This window comes from Schistocerca nitens, chromosome 7 (genome assembly GCF_023898315.1).
Source record: "Schistocerca nitens isolate TAMUIC-IGC-003100 chromosome 7, iqSchNite1.1, whole genome shotgun sequence".
NCBI classification, from domain to species: Eukaryota; Metazoa; Arthropoda; class Insecta; order Orthoptera; family Acrididae; genus Schistocerca; species Schistocerca nitens.
In genome coordinates this window covers 235,758,693-235,776,795 of record NC_064620.1, presented here as the reverse complement: position 1 = coordinate 235,776,795, position 18,103 = coordinate 235,758,693, and the positions used below count along the sequence as shown (strand labels likewise).

The 18,103-nt window shown below is 44.2% G+C and overlaps 1 protein-coding gene across 1 annotated transcript in view; it reads right to left on the bottom strand.

The window, feature by feature from the left end:
- The window catches only part of LOC126195548 (potassium channel subfamily K member 13-like), a 444,121-nt gene that overhangs the window by 63,714 nt on the left and 362,304 nt on the right, over nucleotides 1-18,103 (bottom strand). The gene's annotated exons all lie outside the window — the stretch shown is intronic.

Here is an 18,103-nt window from a genome sequence, read left to right as displayed (position 1 = left end):
TTTATTAATGTACTACATACCTAATATGTTTTAGTACAGTTAGTCTAATTCTGAAGATGACGTTCATAGTAGCGTCGAAACCAGGTCAAGTTTGACTTAATATTTGTGACCGAGGGCTTATTTGTTGCAATATAATGGTAAATGTTTTTTCAAAATTTCTAGGAAACCGCCCATGCACTAACGGTGCCTCCGTAGACAACATCAAATGAAAAAAAGAACCAACCGATTTGTTCCATTTGCCTAATGGGGAAGAAATGAGTAACATTAATACGTTGAACCTGCAGTCTACACTGTAGGATAGTAGTACTAAGACGATCCTTCTGTTGGGTATGCACATGTTCCCTTCCCACGGGGTGTCAAGAAATCATGAACCTACAATTCTGTCACCAACAGACCCCGAGGGATGAGCCCTGAAAAAATCCAGCTTTTATGCACGGAGTTTTGGAATATATTAGGTAGCACTTGCTGTCGCTTGCTTACCAATTGCGACAATGAATTCAAGTTACATTATCATAACAGTTCAGTCACTGTCACAAAGAAGTATTCAAACGCAGATTTTAGAACACAGTTTTTCATGAAGCGGCATTACATGCGGTCAGGGACAAGGACGCTCATAATATAGTTTGCAGAGGTAAGGGTCGGAGGGAGGTGGGGGAGGGGGCTTAGACCTGGGAGTATAGAGTAATTTTACTGTTTTGGAAGACGAATGGCGACTTGTACGTTGTTATAAAACTGTTTTAGTTCCAGACGTTGTTAAAAACCTGCTTAACACCGACTTTAAATCGTTTTCTTGAAATATGAACACCAGACGGTAAACTATCATTTTTCTCATTTCCATGAGAGATTAGAAGGGGAATGGCAGCGGCCAACTCCCCCCCCCCCTCCATCCCCGGTCCCGTCCCCAGGTACGGGCGCCCTCTTCACCTGGCCTGGGTTTCAGTAAAAAGCGAATCGTGGCCAACGTATATTATTATAACGTTGTTGTTGCTGTCGTAATTATTCATGTTTGAGCCCTACTGAACCACGTAACGTACACAACGAATTATTCCAGAAATTTTTTAGCTTTTCTGTATCTTCATATTACTTTTACCATCTCATAACGAAGCAACTGTCCAGTCGTAAACTTTCTGGTAAGATGCAGGGTCAACCGGAACAATTTATAGGTTTCTCAGGAATGCCATATGAGTATTTAGGTACAAGGGACCCACAGTCGACAACGACTCGGTACAGAAAAATTATTTTTCGTTTGGCTTGTTGCCCCATTTAGCTTTTTTTTTTCTTTTACTGAAAATAGCGCACAAATGTCGACGGTATGCGCTGTGTGTTTCCTTTCCATTCGCTGAGGATGCCTGCTGTTGGCATCAATTATGCCCTCTTTAACTCTTGCCCTCAAGTTTTCGGCCAGTACTGCTCCGTTTCTTTTTAGGGATGTAGTGTTAGTTGCACATTAACAGTGATACACATCAGTAGTGTGGATAGGTTTATTGATTAAGAGTTGGCCGGTATGGTTCTTGTGTTATGGGTTCACTGAATGCAAGGGAGAGCGGCACAGCGATCTTATGCTGGGCTATTCCCGCAGATACAGCAGTCCAAATCACAGTACTTTCGCATCTGAGGCTCGTTTCATTACTCAGTGTTGTGTGATGTACGTTTTGGTTATTGCGCATTACAGGGTTTCTCACTGTTGTGAAGGTACTTTGACAGAAAGAAGGTCTATTACGGTAAAACAATGTACGAGGGCTATTCCGAAAGTAAGGTCCGATCGGTCACGAAATGGAAACGACTATGAAAATCCGATAAAGCTTTGCACAGATGTGTTGGGTAGTGTCTCTAGTATAACCCCAGTTAGCATCACGTCGCTCTTCTCATTTCTGAGCTCGCAGTGAGTGCGTAAAGATGTCTAGAAAATAGTGTCTGCCGCCAAGTACGGGGGCCTGGTGAGAAATTTCCCCTGAAGCTATGCAACTAACATTACATAACTGTCCTGCTGTTTCGTCTTCAAGACAATTCTCAGCCGCATTCTGCAGGGGCAATGAAGATGCTCCTGCATCGTTTTCAAATGGAAATGTGAGAGTACCCACAATACAGCCCGTAATTGTCTCCCTCTGAGTTTCAGCTCTGGTCACATGAACCGCTGGTTATGAAGACAACATTTCGGCACAAGACAACGAGCCGTAGGCCAGCGTAGAGAATTGGCGGAGAGCACTGGCGGCTGCCTTCTATAGCGAGGGTATGGGAAAGTTGGTACAACGCTACGATACACGTCTAAGTCGGGTCGGCGACTATGGAGATAAGTAGCTGCAAGGTGTATCTAACTGTTGCAAATAAAACATTTTTGATTTTTACCGTGGTTTCCATTTCGCGACCTATCGGACCTTACTTTCGGAATAGCCCTCGTATAAAGCATAATTTCATCACTACTCTGTACCGAGTTGCCGCATGCCGTTGCTCCCTTACAGCAAAATACTCAGACGGTATTCCCCAGTAACATCAGAAAAATTTGTCGGTCTACTTGTGGTTCGTCCTGTATTTATAAACTCCAGCATACGACGGAAAAAGTTATTAAGCAACTTGTAAAATATTTCTGAAAAAAATACAATAACACTAAAATCATGCCAGCACTCCTAAAGGAAAATAGTGGGTATTATTCACGAAGCTGTAGAACAGTTTAATAGATTTTTATATATAATCAGTTAGAAACAACGACTGGATGAAAAGCAAAAATATAAATGTAAGGATAAAGATGACATGGTATGTTTCTGTAACGTGAACAGGCCTAAAAAAAAGATGCTTTTTACGAAGTGTCCGCAAATCGTAGTTACAATCGGCGTTCATTACTAGGTTCGACAGTTGGTGAAGAGATTTGGTACTTTAATTGGAATACAACACAACAAATTCATTATTCGTCGGTCTACAAAGAGTCACCAAAAGAAAGAAATAGGTTGTGGAACAGATAGAACGTGATTATGGTCACAAAGATAAATGAAGTTGAAAAGTGCATGCAGCCAAATGGGACCGTGATTCTTTCCTGATACCCGAGAAATACGAGAAGACAGAGAGGTGAACGTAACGGGGGTTGGTGATGGTACAGATTGATAATGGTGTGCATAGATGGAGGCCGAATTGCATGACAAACTTTTAGAGAGGGGCTGTATGTTGCAGTAAACGTCAAATGTCCGCCGATTGTTATGACGACTCTGACAACAGTGCAACATGTTGACATGGCGCAAAGTAGTTGACTTATTATTTCCCTTGTTGCAATTTTTCTTATTGTCCAAAATCTTCTGGAATTCATTTCAGCCACTGTCAGCTAGTGTATTGGGTTTCTCGCTTCATTAGATTATCTGTTACGCAGAAGTGAACGCAGTTTGTGATAAACCAATCCCAAAAACAAGAGCAGTAGCGAAGACGGAGGATTTTTATAACCATTTCAGTTGCATGCCTAGTCAGGTCTCGTCAATAAGCGGGCCTTCTGATTATACAGGGTGTTTCAAAATGAATATACGAGTTTTTGGGCTATGTAGCATATATTATATTCACCCTACAATTATAACTAATACACGAAATGAATGAGAAACACAAACAGTTTTTCTTACAATTATTCAGTGTGAACACCGACCACACAATGAGTCTATAGCCGAGTTGTTCCGAAACCTTCATCAATGTGTCAGAAGTAAGCATTGCAATAACACCGTTTCTAAAGTCGGATAGATCAGCTGTTATCGGAGGCACATACACATTATCGCGTGAGATCGTGGGTGAACGTGGAGGTCATGCATAAAATGCTGTGTCAACCGACCCCTCGCGCCCAATCCAGGGTCGGAAACAAAGTCGTTTAACCAGTCGCCAACTGAGTTATGCCAGTGAGGCGGCGCACCACCTTGCTCCCAAATGAAGATGTGTTGTTCAGCTTCTTCCTATTGAGGCACGGCCACAGCTGTAGCACATCAAGATAAGGAACATGAGTTACAGTTTATTCGTCGAAAAAGAAAGGCCCATAAAGTTTCCGCGGGGATATTTCTTGGGGCTAAACGTGAAGACTCGCACTCGTTCAACACGTCTTTCAGTCGCTTTTTGTCGTTCCATTCTCTTCCAAGTGCGCACAGGTATACAGAGAAAACTGTTTGAGTTGCTCTTTCATTTGGTGTATTATTTACAATTGTAAGTTGAACATAATAAATGCTACAAAGCCTTAAAACCGCTATGTTCACTTTGGAACACCATGTATATACTGGGTGAACCCTGAATATCAGACAGTCTTAATACTTTCTAGAACGATTCTATGTGTCTAGGCAAAGCTTCCAGTAAATAATAACATGAAAAGGTCGAAGTAGTTGCTACATTGCTAAGAAGTATGTCTTGTTTATCCATTGACATTCTGTAGCTACGATTCTTTCAATGGAACGACATGCGAGTTGTGAGAAAAGTAATGAGACTGAATCTTATCTACCAAAGTTTTAATTTTTTCGAACAACAGTATTGTATCCTTCAAAGTGGATCCGTTTTGGCAGATATGCGCCAGTGGAGCGTTGATCCCAGTCTTGGTAGCAGCGCTGAAATGCTTCAACTGTGGGGTCTTTATCATGTCGATCACATTCTTCTGAATATCCTCCAGAGTCCGAAAATGACGTCCTTTTCATACATTTTTCAGTTGCGGGAGAAGAAAAAAGTCACAAGGACTCAGATCAGGTGACTAGGGGAAAGGGGGGGAGGGCTGGCACAACAAGAGTGCCTTTTAAGGTCAAAAACTCCGTCATGGTAGTGACCGTGTGACATGGGTCGCTGTTATGAGTTGCATTCACTTGTCTGTAATGTTCGCTCTCAATCGCTTCACCCTTTTCCTGAGCCTTGCAAGGTGATCATTGTAAAACACTTGGTTGATAGTTTGTCCAGGAGGAACAAATTCTTTATACACGATACCCCAACTGTCCAAAAAGCATACCAGCATTGTTTTGATCTTTGATTTGCTCATTCCAGCTTTTTTCGCTCGAGTGTGCCGCTCCTCACTTTGCCGCTTGTCTTAAAAATCCGGGATTCATCACCTGTGATCGCACGATTGAACCAATCGTGGTCATTGCCAGTCCTTTTAAGAAGATCAACGCACACGTTCTTTCGATTGTCCTTCCGACCAGTTTGTGAGGTTTTTCTGCGCAATTTTGGCACAAATCTTTTGCACGTGCTACTCTTCGGTCAAAATTCAAACGTTCTGCGTTTTCGTCGGTTTTTGTAGTTTAAGGTGTCCCTGAGCGAGATCCAATGTGTTCTCGGCCGTCCAAAATGATTCTTGCCCGCTGAAAACTTTTACTCTTGATAAGGAATGTTCCCCATGGGCCTGTTTCAACTTTCCAAAGGTCGCACTGGCGGGTTCCTCGAGTTCAACACGAAACTTGCTATCATAACGTTGCTGTAAATCCAGCAGTTCAGTTTTTCGTAACACACAACAAAAACACAACTTCACTGATGACGCTCACTGAAATCACGTAATGGCTGTACGAAGCTGAAACTCGGAGTGAGCATCTGTAAGGGATGAACACACCGGTCTACACAAGTAGAACAACACAGCATTGCCAGATCGCTCGCAGTGCTGTCAGTCTCATTACTTTTCTTCGACACCTCATAGGTGTATTAAGAACAACCTGAATTTCTAGAGAAAGAGCAATTCAGTCAAAGTTATCAAACCCCGTCAAGATAATTATTTCATAACTGGTATTAGATTTTAAACTGTCGTTGCTTTAGAAACTGATCTTCGTCATTGACATCGCTATGAGTTCTGTTCCCAACGCGCACGAATTCATTCTTCTGTTCGTTGTGGCGTGGTATCAGACATCTTGGAAATTTTACTTTCATGCCCCAGACGCACTCTGCGTCAGTAATGAAGATGGATGCCTGGAGGCTGGGATGGGTGAACATGTCTTCCCATTGCATCCCAGACTGAGGACGACAAATGAGTGAGAAATTAGGGGGCTGGGTCGATCAATGAAGCACCTGTACATTCCTTAATGCGTTTGCGGTGTGAACTGGAGTCTGGGAGCTTGCATTATCTGCTTGGAATATGCCATTTTGTAACCTGATCACGAAGCGTATGACAACGACGTTTTCCATTCTTACCACATAGTGGGAAGCATTCAGTTTCCCTTTGACAGCCACCAGATTCATGCTGTTGTCACATCCAATTGCTGTCCATACAACCATTTCAGGAGATGGTGGGGGGTGGATCTCTAGAATTAGTGCTTTGAGTAACCTTTCAGCAGTTCGTATACAAACGCGTTGACGTCAACCTGGCCGCTACAGACAGAAACTGAACACAATTTAGAATGCCTCTCAGTCTTCCAGATGACTGTGACACTATACCATGCAAGTTTCTGTTGTCTATGTGTTATGGTTGAAACACATTAAGTCCTGAGGGATTTCGCCCTTTAATTTTTGTTTTTGTTATGACATGTCATGAAACGGGTTGACAGTAAGTGTGTACTGCATGCCTCGACATCTAGTTGCACTGGTTAATTAGAAGTGATGGTTCTTTCCTGCTGTTGGCTAAGATTTTGTGAGCTCATTTGCTGCCGCTACGTAGCATGAACGTGCTGCTCGGAACATTACCGCAGGACTGCTTTAATGGGTTGGAATTCGGTAAGTCGGATGTGGCTGGTTGCAGGTAGAATGGCAGGGAGCGCTCGCTGGCCGGTGCCCGTTTTTATTCAATGGGCGAGGCTCGTGCGACAGCCGAGGCGATGGGGAGTCGCCAAGCGAGCAGTGGCGTACCGCTGTTCACGCACGACGGTGCATTCTTCGCATTGCTAGCCGGAGTACTGTATATAGCTTTCAGGCTATCTCGCATGACGGGCCAGCACCTTTCTAAATTGTTGCCCGTCAGGGGAGAAAACTTTTGTGGAATCTACAGGTATTTGCCTGCTGGTTGGCCAAGGACCTTTTTCAGTGAACCGTACCTGCTATCATTATAAAACGCTTCTCCTCAGAATCAGACTTCTGGGTGCCTGGTGTGTGTGTCTTATATATATATATATATATATATATATATATATATATATATATATAAGCAGTAAATGTAACATTTTGTGCACTGAATTGCCAAAGAAACTGGTATAGGCACGCATATTCAAATACAGAGACATGTAAACATGCGCAATACGACGCTGCGGTCATATATATATATATATATATATATATATATATATATATATATATATATATATATATATATATAGTTCACAGGCTAAATGATTACACGCATGTGCTGAAAATGAGCATCACGACTGGAAATCAGACGGTGACATCAGAAGAAGTACTGGGGGCATAAGTAACTTTTGGTAGCAAGCCTCCCCATTGGAGGAGGGACTTTTGCTCATGTCTTGGAGAGAGACAGAGCACGGAGTTTTGATAAGGCGAAATCCTCCTACATGCAATTGTCAACTGAAGTTTTTTGGAGGTGCTACATGTGAATCGTTTTTGAGAGTTTGTGCGGGGATGATGTTATGGGAGTTAATTTCTATTTGACGTCAGGTACGTATAACAAAGTTTGCCCAAATCGAAGAGTGAGGCGGAGTCCAATGTTGGGATCTAAGGGCTGGCACCCTGGTCGTCGAGTTGCAGTTTTTGGCGGTGCTTAGCGGGGGGCTCACTCAGTATGGCAGCTGTTTGTGGTGAGTATATTTGCAGTCCAAGCACACAGGGAAGTTCCCGTTTTGCTTTATACTCTCAGCACCGTGTTCGTTTGACCTGGAGCAGGAGTTTTTCCCTTAAGGTATGAAGCATACCCTTACAATTTAGTGATTCAGAATGACTGTCACGTCTGACAGATAGCGTTAATGTTTGTACTCACGGAAGAAGACGCCGCATAAAGAATTCCAAACCTTCACGCCAGCATTGCCAACCAACCATTACAACTGACATGATTGCGATTTATATGTGTTTTATTGTATCTGTGTTTCTTTTGTATCATTATGTTGGAACATCATATTCCGTACACGTTTCTATTGCAATAAATCAATTGTTTCAATGAATTACCTTTTTCATTACAGTAGAGAAGGTCCCTCCTTCATAATGCTGGTCCTGTTTGTCAGATATTTAATGTTACTCACTGTTTTACCACAGCTCAGGGTTCACTGCTAGGGCACAAAATAATAATACACGTTCAGATAGCCTGCTGCGCGCAGATTTCAGTAGTGTATTTTAAGAGTGGTTCTGTGTCAGGGCTCATTCCGGTGTAGAAATTAATCACAGGTAATTTCCAAATTAATATTCTACTCGGCATCTCATATGGTATCAGCAGTAAACTACATATGAAAACTCTACACCTCAACAAAGCTGCCAGTGGTCCGTTCCCGACGGTCGGCTGTAGCGCTCTGCCTGTAACATCCGCCCGAATTTCAGCTGTTGCTATCCGTCTGTTCGTCAGGATTACGCGGACAGTCTTACGATTTTCTCGTGGTGAATTCCGTCTGGAATGACCTGAGCCCGCTCTGCTTAGTACACTCTCGTCCCGAGTCCACCTCGTCAGCACTGGGTCTGCTGTCACTGCGTTGCAGCCAACAGTCTGTGCCGTCTGCCAGTACGATTCTGACATCTCTCTAATCGAAACGAATCGACCTCCGCTTGATCCGTAGCACGTGCTCATTCCCTGGGCATGCTGTATTGTAATCTCACCTGAAGAGCTTCAGAAAACGTTAGACACAACCAGTAGCCACGATGTACGCACAGAATTCCTCATCTAGTGAGGCCTGAGACTATCAGGGAGGAGATCGTGGTCTTAATGTAATTTATGAAATAAAATTTTTTTAACTAAAAACTTTTAATGCCTAGTCAGCATATGTGTTCCTTAGACAGTTAAAGCACGATGATTAGTTACGGTGGCTTCCTACAACAGCCTTCAAATCATTCAGACAGTAAAAAAGCGGTGAATACGCAGTAAGAACTATCGCCATTAAATGAAGTCATGGAGGTGGCCCAGCAGGACTATAACATTATGTAATTACAAAATTCATCGTCAGCGAGCCGGATAGCAAACCATAATCTCGCAAGATGACGGTAATAAAGAAGGCCAATGGTCAGATGCATTATTAAAAATTGCATCAGAAGTCCTTTATCTGCAATTGTGCAGCAAGTATTATAATGAGAACAGCATATGCGAAGGTTACAAGAACTGTCAGCTGTTTTTATAGCCTGGCTTACAAATGAGTGACCCACCTGAGCGTTGGCATGGAGTTAGTTTTGACGTGTGGCGGCAGGCTTTTATTCTTCAACTTATGCAAGTTTTATAAAGATGACTATTTTATACGCCAAGCTGGATCACTCCTTTATAAGCCAGGCTATGGAACACCTGATAATTGATGTAAACGTTGCATATAATGTTGTAATACCTGCTGCACAACTGAAAATTATGGATTTTGGTGAAGTTTTTACTAATGCAACTGGGCATTGGCCTTCTTTATTGCCGTCATTTGCGAGATTATGGTTCACAACTTTGCTTGGTCACGATGGATTTAAGTTTACAAATACCTAACGTCGTAGCCTTGTTTTCTCACTATACCAGTGAACGTGATTGCATGACTACAACTAACTGTGATATTTTTTACCACATATTCGCGTTTTTTCGCGGTTTCCACGATCTGAAGATGGTCGTAGGAAACAACCGTAACGAGACATGGTGCTTTAGCAGTATAAGGAAAATAATGCGGTGAAGAAATTAAAGCCGGCCGCTATGGCCGATCGGTTCTAGGCGCTTCAGTCTGGAACCGCGCGACTGCTACGGTCGCAGGTTCGAATCCTGCCTCGGGCGTGGATGTGGGTGATGTCCTTAGGTTAGTTAGGTTTAAGTAGTTCTAAGTTCTGCGGGACTGAAGACCTCAGATGTTAAGTCCCATAGTGCTCAGAGTCATTTGAACCATTTGAAGACATTAAAAAATTTTCAAATAAAAAATTCCTCGTCAATTGTAATACAATGCCTTATTTTTGTTTGCCTGAAATATGGATATTAGGCTAGTACTAGGATGAAATTTCAATCGATCAGTTTCACCTTGGTGGCGTTTGGTCGAAGTGTTCATGGTGTAACATTTCATTTTTCGTCGGTATTAGTACAGTATTGAGTTCTAGAGGTCAGATGATATTCACATAAGCAGCAAATGTAACATTTTGTGCACTGAATTGTCAAAGAAACTGGTATAGGCACGCATATTCAAATACAGAGACATGTAAACATGCACAATACGACGCTGCGTTCATCAATGCCTATATAAGACAACAAGTGTCTGGTGCAGTTGTTAGATCGGTTACTGCTGCTACAATGGCAGATTATCAAAATTTTAGAGAGTTTGAGCGTGGGGTTATAGTCAGTGCACGAACGATGGGACACAGTATCTCCGACGTAGCGATGAAGTGGGGATTTTTCCGTACGACCATTTCACAAGTGTACCGTGAATATCAGGGATCCGGTAAAATATCAAATCTCCGACATCTCTGCGGTCGGGAAAAGAACCTGGAAGAACGGAACCAACTACAACTGAAGAGAATGGTTCAACGTGACGGAAGTGCAACGCTTCCCCAAACTGTTGCAGATTTCAATGCTGGACCATCAACAATCGTCAGCGTGCGGACCATCCAACGAAACATCATCGATATGGGCTTCCGGAGTCGAAGTTTACTCGTGTACTCTTGATGACTGTACAACACAAAGCTTTAAGCCACACCTGGGCCCGTCAACACCGACATTGGACTATTGGTGATTGGAAAATGTTGCCTGGTCGGACGAGTCTCGTTTCAAATTGTATCGAGCGGATAGACGTGTGCGGGTATGGAGACAACTTCATGAATCCATGGACCGCGCATGTCAGCAGAGGACTTTTAAGCTGGTGGAGGCTCTGTAATGGTGTGGAGCGTTTGTAGTGGGAGATGTGGGATCCTTAATACGGCTAGATACGACTCTGACAGGTGACACATACATAAGCACCCTTTCTGATCACTTGTGTCCATTCATCTCCATTGTTAATTCCGCCGGACTTGGACAATTCCAGCAGGACAATGCGACACCCTAGATGTCCACAACAGCTTCAGAGTGGCTCCAGGAATACACTTCCGAGTTTAAACACTTCCGCTGGCCACCTAAACTCCCCAGATATGAACATTACTGAGCAAATACTGGATGCCTTGGAACGTGCTATTCAGACGAGATCTCCACTCCCTGACCCTCTTACGGATTTATGGACAGCCCTGCAGGATTCATGATGTCAGTTCCCTCCAGCCCTACTTCAGACATTAGTCGAGTGCATGCCACGTCGAGGTGCGGCACTTCTGCGTGCTCGCGGGGGCCCTACACGATATGGGGCAGGTGTATCAATTTCTTTGGCTCTTCATGTATGTAGGAGAAGCACACGCAATGCTGGGGATGAGGGTAAGGTTTCTGCAGTGGTGGCACATGGTGTACGCCAGAACATGACACATTAAAGTGAGAGCCCGTGAAGTAAATTGGTAGTTCTCTCGCCGTGTTTCTGCGGTGGTGCGTGAAGCTGAGTAACAAGGCCACAATTCCCGGGGTCGGCAGCAGCTGAGCCATTAATGGTGCTGCCTGTTGTAACACCTGACACTGTGTTCCCGCGCGACGTGCCCACCGGTCCGCGAAATTGCCGACCTTGCGAGGCAGTTCTCGGATAAGCGCCTGCCTCTACCCTGCACTCTGCTCTCGTTCTTGCAAGGAGGCGTTCTGCAGAAACCGATCAATGAGTACACAGGCGCGGATCAAAGAAAAAGAGGTGAGGAATGTGGGGGAGGAGTTTTATGCGGGTTATCACCCTACCCCATATAAAAGACACCGCCAAAAAACAAAAAATATCGCCACACCAAGAGGGCGTTTTGCGACATAAACGGAAGTTAGTACGTATATCGGAAAGATGATGTCTATTGGAATCTCGCCCGAGTCACATAAGAGTGTCGCTAGTAGCAACACTATGAGGATGCAAATCAAATTTGCTTTAAATTCTCACTTTAATGGACGTGACCATTAATTACCTTATAGATCTGACGCGGTGAGTTGATGTTAGTCAAGAATGCCTTTAAGGCGAAAAAGACGCCATTATCAACACATCACTGACTTTGGACAAAATCCTCTAATAGGGCTACGAGAAGATATCACAGAAAGTCTTGGCAGGAACGTAGCCGATGTACATAATTGCTGGCAGCGGTGGTCACAAGAAAGTACGTTCGCAAGAAGACCGCCATCCAGACGGCCACGTGGCACTACCGAGAGGGAAGACCATCTTGTCAGGCGTGTGGCTCTGGCGCATCGTGAAACATCTGCAGCAGCGATTTGAGCAGCAGCAGGAAGCACACACAACGAAATGTCACAAATCAGTTACTTCAGGGACAACTCAGAGCCAGCCGGCCAGAGTGGCCGAGCGGTTCTAGACTCTGCAGTCTGGAACCGCGCGACCGCTACGATCGCAGGTTCGAATCCTGCCTCGGCATCGATGTGTATGATGTCCTTAGGTTAGTTAGGTTTAAGTAGTTCTAAGTTCTAGGGGACTGATGACCTCAGAAATTAAGTACCATAGTGCTCAGAGCCATTTGAGCCAACTCAGAGCCAGACGCTCTGTAGTGTGCATTCCACTGATCTCAAACCACCGCTGTTGGTGATGTCAAACGAGAACTCATTGGAGGGCAGAGTGAAGGTCTGTTGTGTTTTCTCATAAAAGCTAGTTATGCCTCGGTGCCGTGTGCTGTTTAGGAAGAGGCTAGTTGAGGACCTGCAACCAACCTGTCTGCGTGCTGGACACACTGAACCTATATCTGGTGTTATGGTCTGGAGTGCGTTTTCGTATGACAGCAGGAGCACTCAGATTACTATTCCAAGCGCCATGACAGTAAATTTGTACGTCAATCTGGTGATGCTACGTGTTGTACTGCCGTTCATGAAAGAGCATTCCAGGGGTTGTTTTCCAACAGTATAACACTCGCCCGTATACTGCTGTTGTTATCCAAGATGCTCCAGAGAGTGTCGATATGTTGCATTGGCCCGCTCGCTCGATCACCAGATCTGTCTTCAATCGAGCACATGTGGAACATCATCGGACAACTCATATGTCATTCACAAACAGCGTTCACCATCTGTGAATTGATCGACCAAGTGCAATAGATTTGGAACTCCATCCTACAAACTAACATCGGGCATCTGTACAATGCAATACAAGCACGTTTGCATGGTTGCATTCAACATTCTGGCGGTAACACCGGTTACTCATGTACCAGCATTCCACATTTACAATGCCTTTTCCCGTGCTTACATGCACCTGTCATCTTGTTTTCTTTTTTCCTTTGCTGAATTGCGATTCCCCCCCCCCTCCCCCCCAGAGGGGAGTGGGGGGGATGGGGCTGGCAGCAGCTTAATATGCCGCTGTACAGCTTACAGAAGAATTAAAAAACATATTGCGAAGATAACAAACTATAAAAAACAGGCGATAAAACTGTGACTTTTTAAAAACTGTAAATGACAGAAAGTTGTGGAAGTGAAAATATTAAAACATAAGGTTGTTGATGCTAATAAGGACACACAGTAAGTAGACAGGCACAATTTAAAAACACGCTGACAGTTTGGTTTCTGTGCACCAAAGAAAAAAAAAACACACCTAGCGACAGTATGGTTGCTGTTCGCAATACTTGAAAAAATGGGACGCACAACGCTGAACACTCACCCAGATACTGTACTATAGAGTAGAGCAGAAGATAACACACCACAGCCTAAGGCAGATGGGGGAAGGGGTGAGGGGAAGGACCTGGACAGATGAGGGGGAAAATGGAGGGGGGAGGGGAGGAGAGGGAAGGGGAGGGATAGGAGAGGAGAGGAGAGGAAAAGCAAAAAGGGGGAGAGTGTCGATGGAGGGAGAGGACACATAAAAAAGGGGGGGGCAGCGTGGAAGCGAGAAGGAGTGGGGAAGGCAGAGGAGGGGAAAACTTGTCATTTTGTTATTTTTTCTTTCATTGGATTTCAGCTGGCAGCAGCGTAATACGCTGCTCTACGGCCTACAGAAAAGTTAAAGAAAACATAATGAGAATATAAACAAACAAAAAACAGGCGATAGAACGGTGACATTGTAAAAAACTGTAAAATGGCGGTAAGTAGTGGAATTTAAAATATATAAACACTGTGTTGACGATGCAGATGAAGACACACAAGAAGTAGACAGGCACAATTAAAAAACATGGTGACAGTCTGGTTTCTGTTGGCACAAGATAAAACACAACTAGCGACAGTATGGTGGCTGTTCGCAACACTGACAGGGGACACACAACACTGAACACTCACTTGTATCAGCACTATATAGGTGACACAGCGGCAGATGTGTTGGGGGCGGGGGAGGACCTGGGCCTCTGAGGGGGAAAAGGGGGCAGGAGAGGAAAAGAAAAAAGGGAGGAGCCGGTGGAGGGAGGGTCATAGAAAAGGGGGGCTGGGCAGACACGAGAAAGAGTGAAAAAGGCAGTGGAGGGGAGAGCAGAAAGGACTCAGGGGAGAGAAGGGAGGCAGAGAGAGGATAGGTGGGGAAAGAACAGGATGGAAGGAGGGAAGAGGGAGCTCAGGGAAACGACAGAGGAAAGGAGGGGGAGGTGAGGATCAGAGTTGATAGGAGGGATAAATGGAGGGAGAGAGGGCATCATCCGGGAGGGGGAGTTGACAGAAGCCACCTTGTGAATGGAGATGAAGGGTGTAGAGATGGAGGGTAGGGGGGACCCAACAGTGAAGGCGCGGCAGGTGGTAGGGGTTGGAGAGGAGAGGAGCAACCAGGGGGTGAGGGGGATCAAGGCGGCGGGAGGTGCAAAGTATGCGGATATGTTCGAGGAATTGGAGCAGGTGGGGGAAAGGATCACAGTCGTAGAGGACCCGTGTGGGGGACGGGAGGCGTAGACGGAATGCGAGGCGGAGTGCATGGCGCTCAAGGATCTGGAGGGACTTACAGAACTGGGGGGGGGGGGGGAATGGCTTGTCATCTTGCAATCTTAATCACTTAAATATGTTACTTAGACAAACGTATTCGCGAATTTCATTACTCTACATTAAATACTTTTTGGTGTTGCGATTTTTTTCCGTCAGTGTATTATTACATGCATTAATTTCCAGATTTGTAAGCTACGTTTCAGAGAATGAAGTAGCATGAAAACTAAGAGTCTCGAAAACTCCAAGGAATTCAAAAACTGCGAGTTATGTTTAACACAGAATACAGAATCTGATCAAAAGTACTGTCTCGTATATGTAGTACGCAGTTGGCCACTAGATGTCATGAGAGGCGGACCCGCCAGTATAAATGGATGCTGGGTGCATTTTCATTACAGAAGCTGCAACGGCAGAATTGGTCTGTCAGGAGACCTGTGACATGGAAAGAGGACTTCTCATTCGACGTAATCTTATTAACATATCCATCATAGACATTTCAGACCTTGTGAAGTTGGCTAATCGCACTGTGTTTCAGAAGCGGCATAATCATTGATAGTTCTCAGTACGTCTTTACGCATCACGAATCTTGAATTTTCCTTATTCTGAATGTGTCATTATCTCCTGTGCTGGTCTGAACCATATTTTCTCGGATTCATCTATAGGCAGAGTTCACGGATAGGTTTCTGCGGAAGACTTACGGAAAGCTGGAGTACGTCTACCTTCGTGATTTTCTCGATTCGTAACAATTACTTGAAATGTATTGTAATTTGTGTGGCTGTATAGAACATACATCAAAAATTTTTTGCATCACCTCGAGTTCCGAAACCTGTACAGGAAATCGGATTAAAGATCAACATAAACATCATTTCCGCCCTTTTTATTGCTCATGAAAACCACACATTGCATGTTATACCACCATACAGCTAGAGCTTCAGAGGAGGTGGTGCACATTGCTGTACACATCGGTACTTCTAATAACGGGTCGGGAGTGAAGTTGCGCATTATGCAGCCTATTGCGTAGAGTTTGAGTCGTAAGACGACGTCCTGGGGCTGCATGGAAAGTATTATTCAACATTGTAGTGTTACTGTCACGGTTCCTCCGAGCCATAATCCGTTGGTAGTGGTCATCCACTTCCGTAGTAGCCCTTGGGCGGCCTGAGCGAGGCATGTTGTGGACAGTTACTGTCTCTCTGTATCTCTTTCATGCCCGAACAACGTCGCTTTGGTTCACTCCGAGACGCCTGGACACTTCCCTTCCCTTCCTGGCACAAAATAACAATGCGGACGCGATCGAACCGAGGCATTGACCGTCTAGGCGAGGTTGAACTACAGACAACACGAGCCGTGTACCTCCTTCTTGGTGGAATGACTGGAAATGATCGGCTGCCGGACCCCCTCCGTCTAATAGGCGGTGCTCATGCATGGTTGTTTACATATTTTGGCGGGTTTAGTGACATCTCTGAACAGTCAAAGGGACTGTGTCTGTGAAAAATGTTAAGCGCACAATCTCTAGTTTTCATCAAGTTCTCCGAGCTCATAGGGCTTCCAAACTCTTTAAATAATACTATGTTGATTCTCGTGAGTATGGCACTATTTTTCTGTCTTTTGGAGATGCGTCGTTCTGTAAGGACACATGGTCGCAAGTGGACATTAGCATTTGTTACGGAGGAACTTTTGTTTCTACTTTCCGAATAATGAGATTATGAATTATTTTACTAACGAAGTCATTTTCTCATACTTTGATCTTTAACGCTTATTTGCTGATGTGCTCCTTTCAGCTTTATTGATGGAATCAAAACATCTACTTATTTGAAATATATTTCAACTGAACTGCCTTTAGCAGGGAAACTTTTCTAGGTATTGCCTTCAGACGCCACATAATTTTCTTGATTTATATGTCATTTTCAGTTAACTAATCTAAGTGCAAGTCGCACAAACCATATTCTGTCACATCTGCATTGCACTTACCTTTCATATAAGGATACGCTGACACTGATTAGTTATGCCAGAAATTAGAAGATACATCTTCTTGTAGTTTATGTTCAAGGACCCCTTTATAGTTCTCTTGCGCTATGAAAGTTGCTTCACTACCGCACGTTTCACGGGCTGATGTTCAGTTTTACGTCAATTTTCATACAAATAGGAATATTTTTCATGGTATTAATATTGGAATCATAACTTGCTATGCACTCACACGTTAAAGTTAAAAATTTGTATCACATTTCTCTCTGTTTTTATATGCAAAGTGCTACTCAATATTAAGTGGCTAGCGACATTATCCAAGGGAATCACTTTGCTGTTTGCTGTGCGTTTTCCGAGTTAACATTCAAGACAAAAATTGCAGGAACTCCCACTGTATAAGCAGGTAGAAAGGGTCGAACTGTTGCGCAGCTCAAACTCACGTGGGCTATGGAACTTTTCGCAGCAGCCCTCAGGGTGACGCCGTATGGTGTTACAGACTTTCAGAGATGATTGGGAAGGATAAATGTATTAATTTGAGGTAATGACACTACTCCAGAAACGACCCTGTCGGAAGGTATAAGCTAAAAATTTACTCAGTTCCCCCTTTGCCTCACTTAGTGGGGAAACTGAGGGTCCCAACTTCGGAACCGTGATCATGACGGACGGAATTCCCGTTCAGTATTCCCTAGTACCCTCAAATAACTTCCCCTGTTGATGGACTAGTAACGGTGCATGTAACTTGATGGCAGAGAGCCTGAAAATCCCAAAACTAAAGTACAGTAGTAATGAATTCCATTTAGGTGCACAAGTTCCACAAGCTGCTTCGTTTACAACAGTTGTTCCTAATGGCGACCCCCAACGTCAATGCAGGCATGTCATCGTTGCACAAAGTTCTGTCGTACTGGTTGTAACATCCCCGGTGTCGTTTGAACAGTGTCGCAGGCAGCGAGAAGTCTTGCCAGGAGATCCTCTTCAGTCTCAACAGACCCCTCGTACGCAACACTTGCCACTTGGCCTCACAAGAAGAAATCATGTGGGATGAGATCATGTGAACATGCTGGCCACGAAACAGGACCTCCTCTGCCTATTTACTTTCCAAGGAATGCCGCATTCAAGTGTTCACGAATCCTCAGTCCAAAGTAAGGTAGGACACAATCATGTTGAAACCACAACTGTTGACGAATAACAAGTGGGTTACGTTCCATGAACCTG